The 18,861-nt window shown below is 43.0% G+C and overlaps 1 long non-coding RNA gene and 1 pseudogene across 2 annotated transcripts in view; both read left to right on the top strand.

Annotated features, from left to right (window-relative positions):
• LOC148804057 (uncharacterized) overlaps positions 1-18,198 on the top strand; it is a 30,547-nt gene extending 12,349 nt beyond the window's left edge. The window contains exon 2 of the long non-coding RNA XR_016080503.1: positions 9,386-18,198. This is a non-coding gene — a long non-coding RNA (uncharacterized LOC148804057). The remainder of the gene's footprint in view (positions 1-9,385) is intronic.
• LOC148804058 (11S globulin seed storage protein 1 pseudogene) lies at positions 6,238-13,484 on the top strand (annotated as a pseudogene). Its single transcript, XR_016080502.1, has 3 exons — positions 6,238-6,744; positions 6,845-7,300; positions 7,427-13,484. The product of XR_016080502.1 is annotated as an 11S globulin seed storage protein 1 pseudogene (transcript).
• Positions 18,199-18,861: the final 663 nt, after the last annotated feature.

Here is an 18,861-nt window from a genome sequence, read left to right as displayed (position 1 = left end):
AATGGTTTAACTGTCCAATTCGAATGAGTTTTCGTTAAGTTAGCGATTTTTTGTAAAACATTTAATTGTTTATTACTAAAGATCAAGAGTTTGAAACAAATACCTAATTGTCCATCACTATAAATAAAAATTTTGTGACTGACATTAAAGTATTCGTCACTATAAATCAACTTTTATAATTTTTTGACAGACATTAAAGTATTCGTCACTACAAATCAACTTTTATAATTTTGTCACAGACATTTCTATGTCTGATGTGTGTGCAAATTACACATAAAATTGTGGTGTTTATGCATGGTTTTTGTGCTGATTTGTGTAAAGTTTTACCCTAATTCAGCTTAATTTCAGGAATTTATCCAAGGAGACCAGCTTAGAGAAAAGAAACCACAAAACCAAGGAAAATGAGCCAAATTGGAGGTAGTTCAGCCCGGCTGGAACAAAAACCTAGCTGAGAGATCAAAGGAGGGCCATTCGGTCCATGAAGCCCATGCCACATTCTTTGGGAGAACCCAAAGAGAGAGCCCAGCCGCAGCCTTCGTCGCTCATGGAGAACGTGTTTGCTCAAGTTGTAGGACATCGGTCTTCCCGTGATGTTTGGAACGCTCTTGCTAAGTCCTTTGCAAATTACTCACACTCTAGGGTGATGCAGTATAGAAGACAACTTCAGAGTTTCAAAAAAGGAGGTACGTCTATTTCTGAATATGTTCAGAAAGCTAAATCCATAGCCGATAGCCATGCAGCTGTTGCAGAACCAGTAAAGATGAGTGATTTGTTTCTTTATATACTGGCTGGATTAGGATCAAAATATGATTCTGTATTTTACTGCTATTACTAATATGTCCGATATAGAGGACCTCGATATTGATGATGTTTTAGGCATTCTTCTAGGTCATGAGGGCTGGCTAGAACAGAATGCTACTACAGTTGATAACTCACCCCCTACGGCTAATATAACTAATTTTAAAAACAAGAATCAAAATAACAATCAATATCCTTCTTCTGGGAACACCCACGGAAGAGGTAGGGGGCACGACTCTTTAGAAAACTGCATGAGTAATGGTGGTAGAGGATGTGGTAGTCAAATTGTGTGTCAGCTTTGCAACAAATCAGGACATGGAGTTGTTGAATGTCATCGACGTTATGATCTCAATTACAAGAATGAGGAACCCAGAACCAGCCACCTACAACAGTAACATTGCTTCCTCTCAGTCTGCATTCGATCCAACTTGGTACCCGGATAGTGGTGCCCGCATCACATGATGCCTGACATTGACAATTTGCAAGCTCGATCTGAATATGGAGGGTTAGATCAAGTCAAAGTTGGTAACGGTTCAGGTTTGGAAATTAAAAATATTGATTCTTCAACTCTTCATACTGCTACTCATCAGTTTTCTTTAAATAATATTTTCCATGTGCCGGAACTAGCCAAAAATCTGTTGTCTGTTCAAAAATTTGCTCGTGACAACAATTTATTTATTGATTTTCGTGGTGATTATTTTCTTGTGAAGGATTATATGGGGAACATCCTACTATGAAGAACCAATAGAGGCAGGTTATATCAGTTTCCAGGCGAGGTGACTAACACAAATCAGTCTTATGCATTAATTTGAGATCATGTTTCTGTTGACGATTGGCACAAATGCCTTGGGCATCCAACTATGCGAATTGTGAGGCAAGTTGTCACTCAGTTCGGATTACCGTATGAAGGTCAATTATGTTTCAGCCCTAATTTAATTTGTGAGTCATGTCAAGTCAATAAGAGTCATATGTTATCTCTTCCTTTGTCTTCTTCAGTTGTTTCTAGTCCACTAGATTTGGTGTTTTCAAATGTATGGGGACCAGCCCCAATTTTATCTAATGCAGGGTTTCGTTATTATGTAATTTTCATTGATGTGTATAGTAGATTTTCTTGGTTGTTTCCGTTATAATGGTAGTTGGATGTTTTTGATATATTTTGATCCTTTAAGCGTCATGTTGAAAATTTATTTAACACCAAAATCAAGTCTCTGCAATCTGATTGGGGTGGAGAATATCAGAAACTTTCCTCTTACTTGGACTCTGTCGGCATTACTCATCAACTTGCCTATCCACACACACATGAACAGAATGGTTGTGCTGAACGTAAACATCGTCATATCATCGAAACAACCCTGTCTCTACTGGATTCCTCGTCGCTCCCCTTCTCCTTCTAGGCAGATGCCACCCTTACAACTATTTATTTAATTAATCGGCTTCCAACTGCCACTTTCCGACACAAATCTCCATATGAAGTATTGTTCGGCTCCCCTCAAGATAACAAGTTCCTCAAAATTTTTGGGTTTGCTTGCTATCTTGCGCTTCGCCCTTACAATCGGCACAAGTTTGATTATTGTTCTCAGTAATGTATCTTCTTGGCTACAATGACAAACACAAAGTGTATCGTTGTCTGCATCTTGGAACTGGGAAAGAATATATTTCCAAACATGTTATCTTTGATGAGCATCATTTTTCGGGGTACTCTGCGGCTGCTCCCACCGAACCTGTCTAGCTAATTGGCGTTTATCTGCAGCAGTCAACTACAACTGCATCTTCACCCTCCACTTCAGATTCTCTGGCTCCCACTTCGTCGGCTACCACTTCACTGTTGTAGAATAATTCTATTATTCCGCCACCATCTGACGGCCCTCACCATTTGGCAGCTTCCTCAATAGGCATGTCTTCTCCTGAAGTTGGACCTCGTTAGACCCGTCCTATGCAAGACATTCTTGATGTAACGGTTCCAGTTGCTCCCCAACAGTTTCGCCAGCATACTATGGTTACTCATTTTATGGATGGGTCTCTTCCTCCCCGTTCTCATCTCACAGTCAAGTATCCCTTACCATAATCACTATTAGTTCAGTCATGAGATGATACTACGGAACCTACTAATTATTCACAAGCGGTAATATCCGCTCATCGGCGTGATGCTATAGTTAAGGAATTTAATGCTCTTGCTTCTAATGGTACTTGGAGCCTTGTTCCCTACTCTTCTCACATGAATGTGGTAGGGAGCAAATGGGCCTATAAGATAAAACAAAAGGCAAATGGTACTATTGATAGGTACAAGGCAAAATTGGTGGCAGAAGGTTTTACTCAAATCCGCAGGGTTGACTTTACTACTACTTTTAGCCCGGTTGTAAAACCAATGACCATCCATACCATTCTCTCTCTTGCAGTGTTAAATTAGTGGTGTATTCATCAGATTGATTTTGATAATGCCTTTCTGAATGGGGAACTTCGTGAGGATATCTATGACAAATAGCCTAAGGGTTTCGAAGATCCCACCAAATCGACCCATGTTTCCAAGTTGAACAAAGCTCTATATGGGCTTCGTTAAGCACCATGAGCTTGGTATGCTCGTCTCACTCACCAATTAACGCAGCTGGGTTTTATTGCTTCTACTGCTGATACTTCTCTATTTGTGTTTTGCTCCAAGATTGTTACTATTTATCTCCTTATATATGTGGATGATGTTTTACTTATTGGATACTCTCAAAGTGCTATCCATAGCTGCATTCAGGAGCTCTCTTGCCATTTCTCTTTTAAATATCTGGGTCTTGTTGCATTTTTCCTCGGAATTCAGCTTATTCGGCATCCTAATGGGGTCCTTCTCAGTCAGCGTTAGTATATTACAGACCTACTGCATTGAGCTCACATGGAAGCTGCTAAGCCCATTTCTGTTCCTATGGCAGTTCATCCCAAGCTCTCACGACATGGTGGTTGTCCTCTCGATGATCCTACAAAATATAGAAGTATTGTTGGCACTCTTCAGTATGTGGCGACCACTCGCACAAGCACCTCATTTGCAATAAGAAAAGCCTCTTAGTTTCTTCAATCTTCAATTGGCGAACACTGGGCAACCGTGAAACACATCTTGCATTATCTTAAGCATACTATTATGCATGGTTTAAACCTCTCACGAGTGTCATCTACTTCTCTTTCTCTTCATGCTTTTTCAGATGCAGACTGGGCAGGTTGCCCAGATGATCGCAGATCTTCCAGGGGCTTTACTATCTATTTAGGTCCTAATTTAATTGCTTGGAGCTTTCACAAACAAGCTACAGTTGCACGTTTCAGCACTGAGTCTGAATTTCGTGCTTGTGCCATATCAACAACTGAAGTTCTTTGGATTACATCTCTTCTTTGAGATCTTGGGGTTATACTCTCTGAGGTACCTACTATTTGGTGTGACAACATTGGTGCCACTTATCTTGCTGCCAACCCTGCCTTCCGTGGTCGGACTCAGCATGTTGAGGTTGACTTTCATTTTCTTTGGAATCTTGTTCTTGCACGACGCCTATGTGTTCATTTTATCACTTCAAAAGATCAGGTTGCTGACATTCTCACCAATTCTATCGCCGGTGATCGCTTCTGCTTCTTGAGAGACAAACTCCATGTCCATGATGAGTATGGAGCTTGAGGGGGGCATATTAGAGTATATCCTATTGTGTATATCAGTTAGGATAGAAGTCCATCCTTAGGATAACAATTATCCTTAGAGATTTAGGATAATTGTTATCCTAATGAGATGAACATTGTTGGTTCTTATCTCTATAGGACTCTATCTAAGATAGAGTTTCCTTTCATGCAAAACTCTTCTTTTATAAATTCAGTTCAAGGCCAATGGGAAATTTACTATTTCCAATTATTCTTGGTGTTCTTTAGTTCTTAACTGACCTGATCATAATTATTCAAATATTTCTAGTACTAGGGTTCAAAATATTCTTCTGGATTTTATCCTTGGTGCATTATTACCGAAATATCAAAGAAGGTTAACCAGAATTTGCACTTTGTTTTGTTTGTTTGAAGTATAAATGAAGTAAAATAAAGTCTGAAGCAAAATCAAATGATACTTTGATTGAGTAAAAGTGAATCAGAATTTAGGCTCCATTTGGGAGGAGTGCAAATACAAATATTTAGAGCGCATAACGTTGTATTTTGTATTATTTTCTATATATTTATAGTATACATATTTGTATTTATACTCTTTCCAAACTGAGCTTTACACTCTATTAATTCCTTTACATTTGTATCAGTGAGAACGAAATTGCATCGTAAACAACGGGAGCATAAATCATTCGTTTCGTGGGGCTTTGAGTGGTCAAGGGACCGAGCTAAATCAATATCACCATTCATTTGCTATTATAAAATGTTGGTCCCAGCTATAAGGGGCCTTGCGAGGATATAAATGAGAATATAATGATGATTACCCAAGGGAGTTATTTTCTATACCATTAGGCCACTCAGTTCTAAATAAATAATTTATTATTTGTTTTTGTCCTTTTATTTTTCTGCATGAAAAAGTGGGACTTATGGATCACAAAATGTCGAGAACCATATGGTCCGTGATCAAAAGCTAGTGGTTGCCAGGCGGCCTGCTGGTTATGCATGCAAGGTTATATATATGTGATATTATTTCTGTTGGATGGAGTGTGTAGTCTTGATTCATTCATAAATCCAGTTTATTGTGTCATGGTCTAATTCAGTGTTTTAGAACCGTTGTTGATGTAAATGGTTAGATTGTTCAGCCCGAGAATCGTTCAGGCAACTGATTTTATTTTACCTTAACCCAGTCCTTGGTCAAAAACCATTGATTTGGTTAGTGATTTGTTGACTCGAACAGTTCAATTGTCAACCCAAAAACTGATGGCCATAACGGTTCTGATTCTGGATCTGTTTTTAAAACCTTGGTCTAACTCTAATTCGTGGTAGTTATTAGATGATAGACTCTATCTCGTCAAAATATCTCTTCAAATATGCACACAATACAGTCCAAATTTATTGCACTTGTTTGAAGATATGCACACAATACAGTCCAAATTTATTACACTTGTTTGATATACAAAACTATCAATACAGGTTCCCTGTACAAAATGGGTATGCGTTCGTTCAAAATGACATGGTAGCCATGCAATATGAAGAGTGACTAGCTGAAGAGCATCTGTGAAACCTATCACTTCCCAATCCACCAAGTTTCTCTATAAATACTGGACCACTCCCTTTGCAACTTCACCACGGCTTGGTAGTGCAAATTCTCTCTTAACCTTTTTCCATAAATCATGGCTAAATCTTGCTTGCTTTCTCTTGGTCTTTGTCTCTTTATTTTGTTTCACGGTTGCCTAGCAGCTGGGCGATACGATTTTCATCAAGGCCAAGGTCAGAATCGGCCTGATCATATACTACTCCAAATATTTGTTATGACTTATGTGCTTGTAATCCACGTGTTCAGGTAGGGGAGTTGTAGGATTATCAATCCCTGGGTGCCCTGAAACATTCCAATCATTTCAACAAGATGATCAATTCGAGGAAGAAGGTAGAAGAAGCCAAAGATCGGAGGATGATGAAGACGGTAACAGTCAAAGATCACAAGAACAAGATGGTAAAAGTCAACAGTCTGAAGATGAATGCAGTAGAAGACAGAAACCCGAGGAACAATATAGCAGAAGCCAAGGAAGTAGAAGTCAACAATCAGAGGATCAAAGCACTAGAAGCCGAAGATCCGAGGGTAAATACAGCAGAAGCCAAAGATGTGAGGAAGATCAACGTAGCAAAAGCCAAAGATACGAGGATTTTCACCAGCAGTTGAGATTCTTCAAGGAGGGAGATATCATTATGGTGCCAAATGGAGTTGCCTACTGGGTCCACAATGATGGTGATACACCAATTGTTGCATTCGCCGTATTTGACACCAGTAACAAATTCAACCAACTCGACCGGAAAGTGAGAGTAAGGAAGCTAACTCACTATCATACATTATATATTTGTTTTATGCACAAAAGCACAATCCGAGGCTTACAACAGATTTTCTATTCAAATGTTTGTTAAGAATTTCTGGCTTGCAGGTAACATACAAGAAGAAGAACAACATCATCATCAAAGAGGATCTTCGTCATCCAAGAGTGAGGAAATTGGGCAAGAGAGTTCGAACAATGTTTTTAGTGGCTTTGATGGAAAGATATTAGCTCAGGCTATAGGAGTGACAAAGGAGACGGTGAGAAAGCTACAAAAGAAAAATGACCAGAGGGGACCTATCATCCAAATTGAAAGGGGACTTCAGGTGATAAAGTCAATATCGAGTGAAGAGCAAGAAAGACAACAAGAAATTAATGCAAATGGTTTAGAGGAGACTCTTTGCAACATGAGGCTCAGACGGAATATTGGGAAAGCCACGAGTTCCGATGTATACACTCCTTTTAGGGGACGAGTGACCAACGTTAACAGCCAAAGCCTCCCTATTCTTGGCCTCTAGGAACTTAGTGCTGAGAGAGGACATCTCTACAAGGTTAGGTTCTAATAAACATAATCATCTTTTTCGTATGGTATAGTTTGATTGAATGATTATTTACTTTCACATGTATTTGTGCTTTATGGAACTTACTAAATTGCCTTTGATGCATGATTTGTATAGAATGCGATAATGTCTCCTCATTGGAACGTAAACGCACACAGCGTGATGTACGTTCTTAGGGGTGAAGCCCGGGTTCAGATCGTTGGAAACTCTGGTCAGACTGCCTATGATGGACAGCTTTGTGAAGGCCAACTAATCGTCATTCCTCAAAACTTTGCTGTAGTGAAACAGGCAGGAGACAATGGATTTGAATGGGTTTCAATTAAGACCAGTGACAATGCAGTGAGAAGTCCACTTGTTGGAAGGACTTCTGCCATTCGGGCCATGCCAGAAGAGGTCCTGGTAAATGCTTACCAGATTTCCAATGAAGAAGCAAGGAGGTTAAAGTACAACAGAGAGGAAATTAGGTTGATCGGGCCAACAGGTTTTAGGAGCATAGTGGATTAGATGTTTACACAAACAATGATTTGTGATGGGGTCAGTAGTCATTGGTTTGGTCTGGTTGGTTGGATCGTCGACAGATGAAAAGATATACAGGATTTAAAAAGATTTGAATAGCAAGTCTAAATAAGATATAATATGATTTTGGGGTCGTGTCTCTAGGGATCTAGATCATTTGGTCCTAGTTTACCATGATCGTATGTCCTTTTAGCTTCCTATTCTTTCATTGGTAATTAGAAAAAGACCAAATTTTGGTCGTCCATCCTTTGAAAAGTCCAAAAGATCACACAAATATAATTACCAAGGGCATATGTCCTTGAGGGGAGTAAATGACTTCTAATTTTTGCCTCCGAAAAAAAAGCTTGCGGTGCTTTCCACTCCCGATTCGTGGGTACAGAGACTATAAATAGGAGGGCCCCAGGCATCATTTCCTTTACGCCAACTTGCCTTGATTTCGGATTCTGAGGTTGCGTCTTCATCTAGTTGCTCGAGCTCTTCTCCTGTTCACACTGTCTTTTCGGTTCAACTTTTCCCTGGTGAGTCTTATCACTTTGTCAACATGTCTGGATATCCCTACAACGTCTTTCCCCGGGGTGATAACCAAGATGACGCTCCTTCGAGCTCAAGGGGAGCTTGGGGGCAGGCTCCGGAGTCTCAGGAGGACTCCGGCGAGACGGCTTCCACCTCCCGGGGTAGGGAGCCAGACAACTTTGGTCCTTCCTCCATGTCGATGGAGAGACTCAGGACCTTGGTTCTTCAATTCAACCTTCCCAGAAACCTCATCAACAGTCTCCCATCCGGTAACTACGCTTGTGAACACAGTCACGATGAGATCGTGATCTTCCAGGAACAGCTCATCGCTGGCTTCTGTCTTCCTCTGGATCCTTTGATAGTGGAGGTTTTAAACCATTTCAATGTTACCCTAGACCAGCTTCACCCCAACTCAATCCGAAATGTAGTTGGAACTATTTATTTATTTTATGAATGCTGTCTTCCTCTTGACCTCGACATCTTCTCCACCATTCTTTCTATCAATAATGCTTCCCCCGGAGTGCCTCCAAGAAGGCGTTCCTATTACTTCTCTCCCCATCATAGCTTCAAGCTCTTACACGAGCTGCCAAATAGGATCCCGGCTTGGAAGCGGGATTATTTTGTAGTTCGCAACCCCGAAGGGTGGCCCTTCCCAACCCATTGGAGGGCCGTCATCCAGGATTCGGGGGCTGACTTGGATCCAAAAGTTCGGGAAACGCTGCAATCCTAGGCAGCGGTTGGCTTCCATTGGTCGGATTACTTGACCGAGGACAATCTCGCGCAGGCCGGCCTGAGCCCCGATAGGTTGCCTTTTAGGTCGCGTAATGCCTTTTTTTTTTCTTTTTTTTTTTTAGCTGGACTAATGCCTTGTGATTTTTGGTAGCCAACATGTCTGGTGCAGACGTATGCCGCCTTCTATCAAGCAACCAAAAGCGCAGGGCGAAGAGGTCGCGCCCTGACCGAGCTTCCACTTCCGGGAGCGCTGAGTTCGAGGCTGCTGATCCAGCCATCGTTCCACCAATGCCTGAGGTCCCACCACTGCCTGAGGTCCCACCGGTCCCATTCAAGGGAGTACTCCCATTCGAGGGAGTACCCTCCGTCTGAGCAGTCCCACCCCTTCACTTTCCTGCGATTCCCTACCGGTAGGTGGTAAAGCATCACCGACTTCACTGTGGCTTCGCGAAGGAGTCGGAAGGCGGTCTCCCACAAGGAGATCGCCAGCTGGGGAGGGATGGACCCTAAGCAGCTTGCCAGGCTGGCCTCAGCCCACTGCATGGTGGTAAGTGGCTGCTTTCTTCTTTTTCCTTTCTTTTTTCTTCATTTTTCTTCTTTTTTCTTCTTTGACCTCGACTTTTTGTTGGTAGGTGAGCTCCGCCATCCACGCCAGGGCCCTCCAGACCAACATTCACTCCGGCAATGCTCTCGCTCAAAGGTCAACCATGCAGAAGATCTAGGGCGAGCTCGACCGGACCCAAGGTGAAGTCCTTCAAGCTCGAAAGGGGAGCGAGGCCCAGGAACTGCTCGTCCGGGACCAGGAGGCGTAGATCGCCCAGTTGTCTGAGGAGAGGACTCGCTGCCGGGAGGAGTCGTCGTGGGTGGCAGTGGAGAGGGAACTTCTTCGCCAGCAGGTCCAGAACTTGGAGTCCACGCTTCAGGATCGGACTCGGAACTTCGACGCCATGGTGGAGGCTGAGCGAGCTAAGGCGGTGTGGGACTTCAAGGTCTCTCAGGAATACCACGACCTCTTGGTGGAGTATGGCTCGAGCTCCTACCGTTCTGGATTCAAACTCTACCATTGACTGGTCCGAAAGAAGTTCTCCGGGCTCAACCTTGAGGGTATAATTGATGAAGGGTCTGGATCTAGAGACGGCGGACTTGGTGGAGGAGGAGGAGCCTGACTCTCCGGAGGATGACGAGGACGTGGAGGTGGCGAATCTTTGAGGCTGGTTGCTGCTCTTCTTTTTCTTTCTTTTGAACTATGCCAAGGAGGCTCTCCTGAGTTCTTGGGCACCTCTTGGTGGTGACAAAATGGGAAGTGAAGACTTGTACGAACTGCACCCAGCTTCTTATCGATCCGAGCGCAAGGTTCCAGTACCATGTGCGGGCCACTCCTTTGAAGGTGGTGGACAAAGCCACACACATACAGTATTACCGAGCTCGTCAGCGCCTCCGCTGTTGTTTCGTCTGCTCGACATTGGTGCTACTTGCTTCAATATTACCGAGCTCAATGGACTCGGACTGCTGATGATAGCTGTGAACTGAAGGGCCCTGCCTGTAGTCTACGGCTAGGACCTCAAACTGGTTTTCGGCGAGCGGGAGCTCGAACTAAGAGTGTTGGGGTGATGCGGGCTTGACCGGCTGGGATGCCCCCAACCTACCTACAGGCTGCGAGGCGGGGGTGGCTGGCCTCTCCTTCCTGCTGTAGGATGAGGTTTGGCTCTTGGAAGGATTCTGGGCTTGAGAGGCCTCTCCCTGGCGAGGACGTCCGCTCCGATGAGAGGGCTTGGCCTGCTTCGTGGCCGGGTGCCGAGGAGGAAGCGGCTATTGGGCCTGAGGCAGTGAAGGGAATTGCTGTTGGTACTGGTATTGAGAAACTTGATGCAGCACTTGCTGCTGGTAGAGTTGAAACTGCTGGAATTGTTGCATTTGAGCTTGCATAGCTCGCATGCACTGCACACGGTCTTCCAACTGGTTCTGGTTGGTCACTGGGGGAACAACGTAAGGTTCATTGAAGGTTGCTCAAACCGTGGAAGGGAGTGGAGCGTTCACAGGTGCCACTGTGTGAGGCACATTCAAGCTGGGAACTCCGTCCATAGAGAGGGGGACGGTGAACTGTCCAATGCAGACAGTGGGGAGTTGAGGTTGTTTCCCAGAAGCGTTCTGGTCGGCACTACGTCCGACATTGCTAGAGGAAGCCATGATAGATGAGTTCTTAGAGAAAGTTGCAGAAATTAGAGGATGGCTTTTTGAAGTGATCCCATAGACGGCGCGAAATGATGTTGCGCAATCCGGGCACTCCTAACTGGCAAACGTCTGGCTCCTATCTGGCGGCGAATGGTACCTGAGAAGAGGAAGGTGAAGGATTCTCGGGGGACTTGCCCGGTGGGAATACTCTGATGCTTAAGTTAGAACACTTGAGAGAGCTGTAAAGAATGTAGAGAGAGCTAAGAGTGCAGGTCGTGCTAGATCAGTTAGAGTTCAGTTACCTTCGCCCCTTCGGCACTGGGGTCTTTAAATACAGATGGTCTTGTCAAATCGGGTGTAACCGTTGCAGAGTACTGTCCAATCGGATGAGAGACATGACCCGGAAAGGACGGACACGCCACCACCTGTCGAGAGACGTGGGTGCAGTCTATTGGGCTGGCAGGGACTGTGCCGTCAGTCAAGAGACGTGGTGCAGTCTGACAGGTACGGTTTTATCAGATAAGAAACTTCCTGAAAATGCCACGTCGCTTAGTAGCGAGCTGCCTTGTAGCGAGCTATCCCATAGCGAGATTGCCTTTGGGGGTTCCGCCTGAAGTTGCCTTTGGGGGGAGTCCTCTTGCCTAAATATTGGAGCGAGCTAGTTATCCGAGCTCGCGAGCTGGGATAGACTTGGAGTATTCCCTTTCAACATACCAGGGTCCTTGAGCTCGCGCTGTAGCTATCTCGTTCCGTGGCGAACTGTAATGTAGCGAGCTGTCTTGCGAGGATCTTAACGAGCTCCTTACTCAGTTGCAGCCTAGCTGTAATGCTGAGCTGTTGGTTATGCTGAGTCACGTCCACGTGTCGCCTTCTTAGGAGGTCGGGTCAAATCACCCTCCATCACTTGGTATGCAAAAAAGGGAATGAAACCTAAGGTCGACTGCTCCCCCTTTATTTAATAAACCAGACCTTCTGAAATCGGATTGCTAGCAGAGAGAGAGAGGGGTGGGTTTCCACTGGAACATGGTTCTGTGATCTTTCCCATCAGTGAACCCATCAGTGAACACCGCAAGTGAAGGAAAAAAGGAAGCCTCGTCAACCTCTAGTGACAGGGGAAAGAGAAGAGACAGTAGAAGTTTTGTAGGGGTTGCCGGCGCCGGGGGACGCTGTTGCAAGGATCGATCATTATTGTCCGTTCGTAGCGGAGGGAAGGACGTTGCGATGCAGGCTTTGACAAGCACGACGACGTAGATGGTTTCAATGGAGGACCAGTCGTTGGAGAAATTACAGATGTCGTTCTTCACAGCGCAACGTTCGGCGGGCGTCTCAAAATTTAAGAGATTCCTGCTCTTTGCAGGAGGGCGGGTGGGAGCGAATGTTTATTCGAGTTGGGGTGCAGGTAGATCTCTATGGGTCAACCCGATTACGTCCATTAAGCCGAGTGAAAGCCAAGTTAATGATGGGCTGGACTTGGCCGCTTCATTGAGAAAGCCCATGGCGTCGTACTCCCCGTACGTTCCTCTCAACTCAGTTTGGCAAAGGTTGCAGGGAATTAAGAACCCTCTGCAAACAACGAATGGCTTGTTTACTCGCCTTAAGTCTTCACCCAGGCCTGACTTTAGCGGATAAGGGCCACTTAGCCCTCCCTTGGAAAGAGGCAATTCCAACCCGAAGGAGGTCATGGTGTGGGAGGCTGGGATGATTTCACACAAGAAAGAGGGATGTGTGGAGTGGGAAATCGTTGAAAGTCAAGTGGAGAATTTTTTGTATTTTGGGAAGCTTCTAGGGGTATCCTTCTTTGTGGAGCAAGAACCTCAGTTGCGAGATTGGATCAGCTCCCCTTTCGTCCGTGATGTAAAGGATCATAACCCTCAGTTTGCAAGAAACTCGGAACCGGAGTCAGATTTGGAGACAGAAAGTTGTTGGTCAGACGTGAAGTCCAAACTATTGAGGGAATGTTATGATCTACCGGTTGTTAGTCCTCCTCGCAGAGCACATAACATCAGGGGAAGGGGTAGAAGAGGTAGAGGAAGAAATAGCTTGGACTGTTAAATTGAGGGTCTGTTTGCTCTTTCTTCTTTTGGAGTTCTCTTAGGCTTTGAGTTTTTAGGATAGGCTCAGGAGTTTGGTTTCAGATCTCCTCACTGGTGCATGTTGTGTTGTTTTGTAGCCCTTGAGCTCTGGGTGCGGGTTGTAAGTGGTTTGTTTTGGGCTTCTGCAAAGTTTCTATTTACACAAACAAGGATTGTGTTGGGTCAGTAGTCATTGGTTTGGTCTGATTGGTTGGATCTTGGACAGATTAAAAGATGTATAGGATTTAAAATGATTTTTATAACAAGTATTTTTAGGAAGATCGCCCAACAGTCTAAATAAGATGTAATATGATTTTGGGGTCGTGTCTCTTGGCATCTAAATCATTTGGTTCTTTGTCTACCATGGTCTACAAAGCTGTTAAGTAAAAGATTTTAGGTGTAAAAGGTAGAAAGCTTTCAGATGTTTTTCCATTTTAGGCTTTCATGAGCTTTTTAGGGCTATGTCCTTTTGGCTTCCTATTCTTTCATTGGTAATCAGAAAAAGACCAAATTTTGGTCGTCCAAACTTTGAAAAGTCCAAAAGACCACACAAAAAGAATTTCCAAACTCCTTTTTAGGTGGCGTTTGATAAATCTGAAAATTCTTATCTGAAAAGTTAAAAAGATATTAAAAGTTCTGAAATCTGAAAAGAGGCACAGATGTTTTTTTACTTTTTAGAGGTTTTGAATCCATAAGTTTGTTTGTATTGGATCAACCAATTACCATATGAAATTTACTGATTTTACTATTTTACCCCTAGAATATACTATTTGTAAATGTTGAGTTCAATTTGCATTATCTCATAAAAAATAATTTTCAACCTCAAAATAAAAAATAATAAATTAATAATTAATAAATGAAGCAATTAAAATTAAAAAAATAATTAATAACTATAAAAATATGAAAATAATTAATAATTAATAATTTACACAAATCAAAATAAAATAATTTTTTAAAAAATTAATAAATCAGTAAAAATTACTATTTAATAAAAATAATTAATAATTAGTAATGTTTAATAAAAAATAATTATTAAATATTAATAATTAATAATTAATAAAAATTAAAAATAATTAATGTTTAATAAAAATATTAAAATAATTATTAATTAGTAATTAATAAAAAATAATATATAATTAATAATATTATTATTATTTCTACTCACCGAACTACTGTTGCAACTTGCAGCAACGGTGGCAGTGACAAGAAGATAGGAGGGAGAGAGAGAGAGAGAGAGAGAGAAGAAATGAGAGCGAGAGAGATACAAGGAACCGCCACCATTGCAACTTGCAGCAACGGTGGCGGAAAGACAGGGGATTGAGGGAGAGAGAGAGTGAGGGCGAAAGAGAGAAGGAACTGCCACCGTTGCAAGTTGTAGCGGCGGTTGCGGAAAGACGTGGGAGAGAGAGAGAGAACCACCACCACTGCAACTTGCTGAGAGAGAGAGCGAGAGCGAGAGCGAGGGCAAGAGAGATAGAAGGAACCGCCACTGCTGCAAGTTGCAGCGGCAATGACGGGAAGATAGGGAAGAGAGAGAGAGAGTGAGAGAGAAAGAGAGAGAACCACCACTGCTGCAACTTGCAGCAGCAGTGACGGGAAGACAAGGGGGAGAGAGAGAGAGAGAGAGAGATAGAAGAAACGGCTGCCGCTGCAAGTTGCAGCAGGAGACAATGGATTTGAATGGGTTTCGATTAAGACCAGTGACAATGCAATGAGAAGTCCACTTGTTGGAAGGACTTCTGCCATTCGGGCCATGCCAGAAGAGGTCCTGGTAAAAGTTTACCGGATTTCCAATGAAGAAGCAAGGAGGTTAAAGTACAACAGAGAGGAAACGTGTGTCTTGGCACCAAATTTTGAATCCAACGGAAGGTTTTCCGTAATGTAAAATAATAGCCATAAAGGAGAGTTATTTCAAGAATAATAAAGCTTTATAGGCACGGAAGTTGGTATTCATAGATGTTTGAACTCTTGAACCTTGTATTAAGAGTTTTTATAACTTGCTTTGGGTAATAAATATAGGAAAAACTCTCTTTTAGCTGTCCAATTTTGTTTCAATTTTATTAGTTGATTCTTCAGTAGTTCTGTGGGTGGGTAAGCAATGCCGGGGTTGGCCCAGCATGTTTGCATCATTTCGCTGCAATCCATTCAAAACACATACATAGGTAATCAGCTTTAATTTCCTGGATTTGGTTGCTGGCCTCATTGTGGCATTTTTTCGAACAGTGGGGTTTACTGGTGGGTAAGCAGGGCAAGGGTGGTCTAGGATGTGGGCTGGGTGTGCATAAAGGGAAGGATCCCAGGCACATGGGGGAAGGGGGTCCTTTGTCTATGCTGCACTTGTAGAAGGAGATGTTGGGCCAAACTACGCAACCTAGCATATTGGGATGAGTTGGTATGTGGGTTGGAGAGGATTTTTATGGACTTGGTCCATTGAAACAATTCGTTGAACAGGTGGCGGCGATCTCTGTTTTGCAACCCAGAACAATTTGTAGAAATTGCAGGTTTTAATAGAGTTGACAATGGTAAAATGGGGTTTTAAAAAAATAAATAGGCCACATATAACTTCATATTTAACTGTTATTAACATTTTTGAAATAAAGGGTATATTTAAGTCTGCTGGTGTCAATCCATATGGTATGTATAGTCCATTTGCAAAACTTAGGGTATGTTAATTTAGTTAACCAAAACCCAGGATGTGTTTAAGTTTTTTACACTAAGATAATACAAGACCCGATAATTGGCCCGCAGAGCGGTTCTACCAATTAGGTTGACAGATTGTTGATCGGGCCAACAGGTTTCAGAAGCATAGTGGATTAGATGTTTACACAAACAAGGATTGTGATGGCGTTAGTAGTCATTGGTTTGGTCTGATTGGTTGGACCAACGGTGTCCGCCATCCTGACTTATGCTGGGAGATCGAGTTGACCCCTCCAACTTTTATGGAGAAAGTTCCTCATTGAAGTAGATAAGGTCATAAAGGCGGAAGAGGTATTGGGATCCCGGTTAGAGCTATCCGGGAAGAGGAAGCGAGAAGAAGAAGAAGCAGCAAGCAGTAAACAACAGCGAAGGAGTAAGTCGCCAAAGTGATGTCGGTTACCCCACAGTAGGCGAAGCAAGTCTCCAAGGAAAAAGAGCAAGTCTCCCATCGGAGTTCGGGATCAGGCTGACGATTCAGAACCCCGCCTATGCAAAACATAAACTTTACCACCCTAAATGCAAAAATGGGCAAAATTTTAATGCATATAAAAACAACTAAATATGTAAAATGGCCATTCAGGATAAAATGTGACCCAGTAAATAGAAACCCAAATAAATATTGTCATTTTCATCATGACATAGGTCATGACACTGAAAACTGTAGAGACCTGAAAGACATGATTGAGGAGTTGATCTATCGCAAATATTTGAGACAATTTATCAAAAAAGAAGAAATAGTTCAACCTGTCGAGTAGCACAGAGAGGCACCTCAGACGAGTAGGGAGCAGGAAAGAGACCAGCCTCCTCGAGATGCACAACCAACAGAGTGGCCCGTCAATGGATTAATTAACATGATCATGAAGGGTCGATTGTAGTAGGATGCATGACTTCGGCTGGTAGAAGCTCGGTCCGAGATCTTGAGCATGACAGTAATAACCCGTCGAAGCACCCCCGTAGAGAAGAAGTGGTATACTTCATAGAAGATGATACTTGCGGCATACAGTACCCACACGATGATGCCTTGGTAGTAAAATTAACAACAAATTATTTTGAGGATAAATAATTCTGGTCGACTTAGGGAGCTGGCTGACATAATCTTCTAGGAAGTGTTCGAGCGGATGGAGCTCGGTAAGAAGGACCTATAGCCATCCAACATACCCTTGGTTGGCTTTATAGTAGGGAGGTAGTCCGGCCCTTAGGTCGGGTGAGAGTTCCAATTGTAGCGAGATCGGTGCCCATCTCGATTTGGTTTGATCACAATTTCCTAGTGGTCATTACCCTTCACCATATAACGCCATCTTGGGTCGACCTATCCTACATTCCCTCCGAGCAGTAATCTCAACCTACCACCAGGCAGTGAAATTTCTTACAACTGGAGGCATTGGAGTTATGCGAGGCAATCAACTTAAGTCTCAAAAATGCTACGTAGCAGCTCTAAAGGCTAAAGGGATAATAGCCATCGACATCAACTTAGAGTCGCCCCTAGTGAACATCGATGAGTGAGCTCGTCCCATGGAAGATACTATCCTAGTGTTGGTCTCAAGGGCTGAGCTAGAGAAGACAGCACAAATCGGGGCTCAACTCACTGAACCAGTGTGCTTCAATCTGGTAAGTTTTTTACTTAATAATCTAGATGTTTTTGCTTGTTCGGTAGCAGAAATGCCCGGTATAGACCCCTCAATAATAACTTACAAATTAAATGTTGAGCCCTCAATCAGACTGGTCCAATAGAGGAAAAGGAACCTCGCCCCAGAAAGATGGAAGATAGTAGATGACGAAGTAGGGAAGCTCCTCACAGCAGACTTCATTAAAGAGGTCCAATGTCTAAACTAGATTGCAAACCTAGTACTTGTGAAGAGGGTCAATGGCAAGTGGCACTTGTCTGTCAACTACACAGACCTTAATAGAGGCTACCCGAAGGATAGCTTCCCAATCCCAAGAATTGACTGCCTGATAGATGTGACCTCGGGGTTCGATCTGTTGAGTTTCATGGATGCATACTCTGACTACAACCAAATCTTGATGGACTCGGTCGATGAAGAAAAAACCGCATTTGTAACTGAGATGAGCTTGTACTGTTATAAAGTCATGCCCATTGGCCTAAAAAAATGTTGGGGCGACCTTCCAACGACTTGTGAATAATGTTCTTTTAGACTTAATTGCAAATAAAGTTAAGTGTTACATAGATGATATGGTTGTAAAAACTGAGTTTTCAAATTCTTTAATTGGTGACCTAGATTGTGTTTTTAACGTCTTAAGGAAATATAACATGAAACTCAACCGAACAAGTGCGTCTTCGGTGTCATGTTGGGCAAGTTCCTCGAATACACAGTTAGTTGACATGTTATCGAGGTCAACCCAGACAAAATCTAGGCCATTCAAGATACGCGACCTCCCAAGTTAGTTAAAGAAGTGCAAAAATTAACAGGCCAAAGAGCCGCCCAGAACCGATTTATGTCTAAGTTGGTTGGACGTTGTCTCCCATTTTTAAGGCCATAAAAAAGAACCAAGACTTTGAATGGACTGAAGAGTGCTAACTCGCCTTTGACGAGCTAAAAGAATACCTCAGTTCGCTACCTATATTGACCAAACCCAAGCCCAGGGACGAACTTAAGCTCTACCTCTCTGTGATTGACGAGGTAGTCAGCTCAGTTCTTATTAGGGAAATAGAGAAAGTACAAAGTCCAGTTTATTATGTAAGTAAAGTATTGCACACTACTGAAGCTAAGTACCCAGATATTGAGAAATTGGCCTTCGCGTTAATGTTAGCAACCCGAAAGCTAAGACCTTATTTTTAGGCCTACACCATTGCAGTCTTGATCGTCCGACCTCTGAGGCAAATCCTCCAAA

The sequence above is a fragment of the Nelumbo nucifera genome, chromosome 1 (genome assembly GCF_055504915.1).
Source record: "Nelumbo nucifera cultivar China Antique chromosome 1, China Antique-T2T, whole genome shotgun sequence".
NCBI lineage: Eukaryota > Viridiplantae > Streptophyta > Magnoliopsida > Proteales > Nelumbonaceae > Nelumbo > Nelumbo nucifera.
This window is presented reverse-complemented; position numbering and strand designations above follow the sequence as displayed.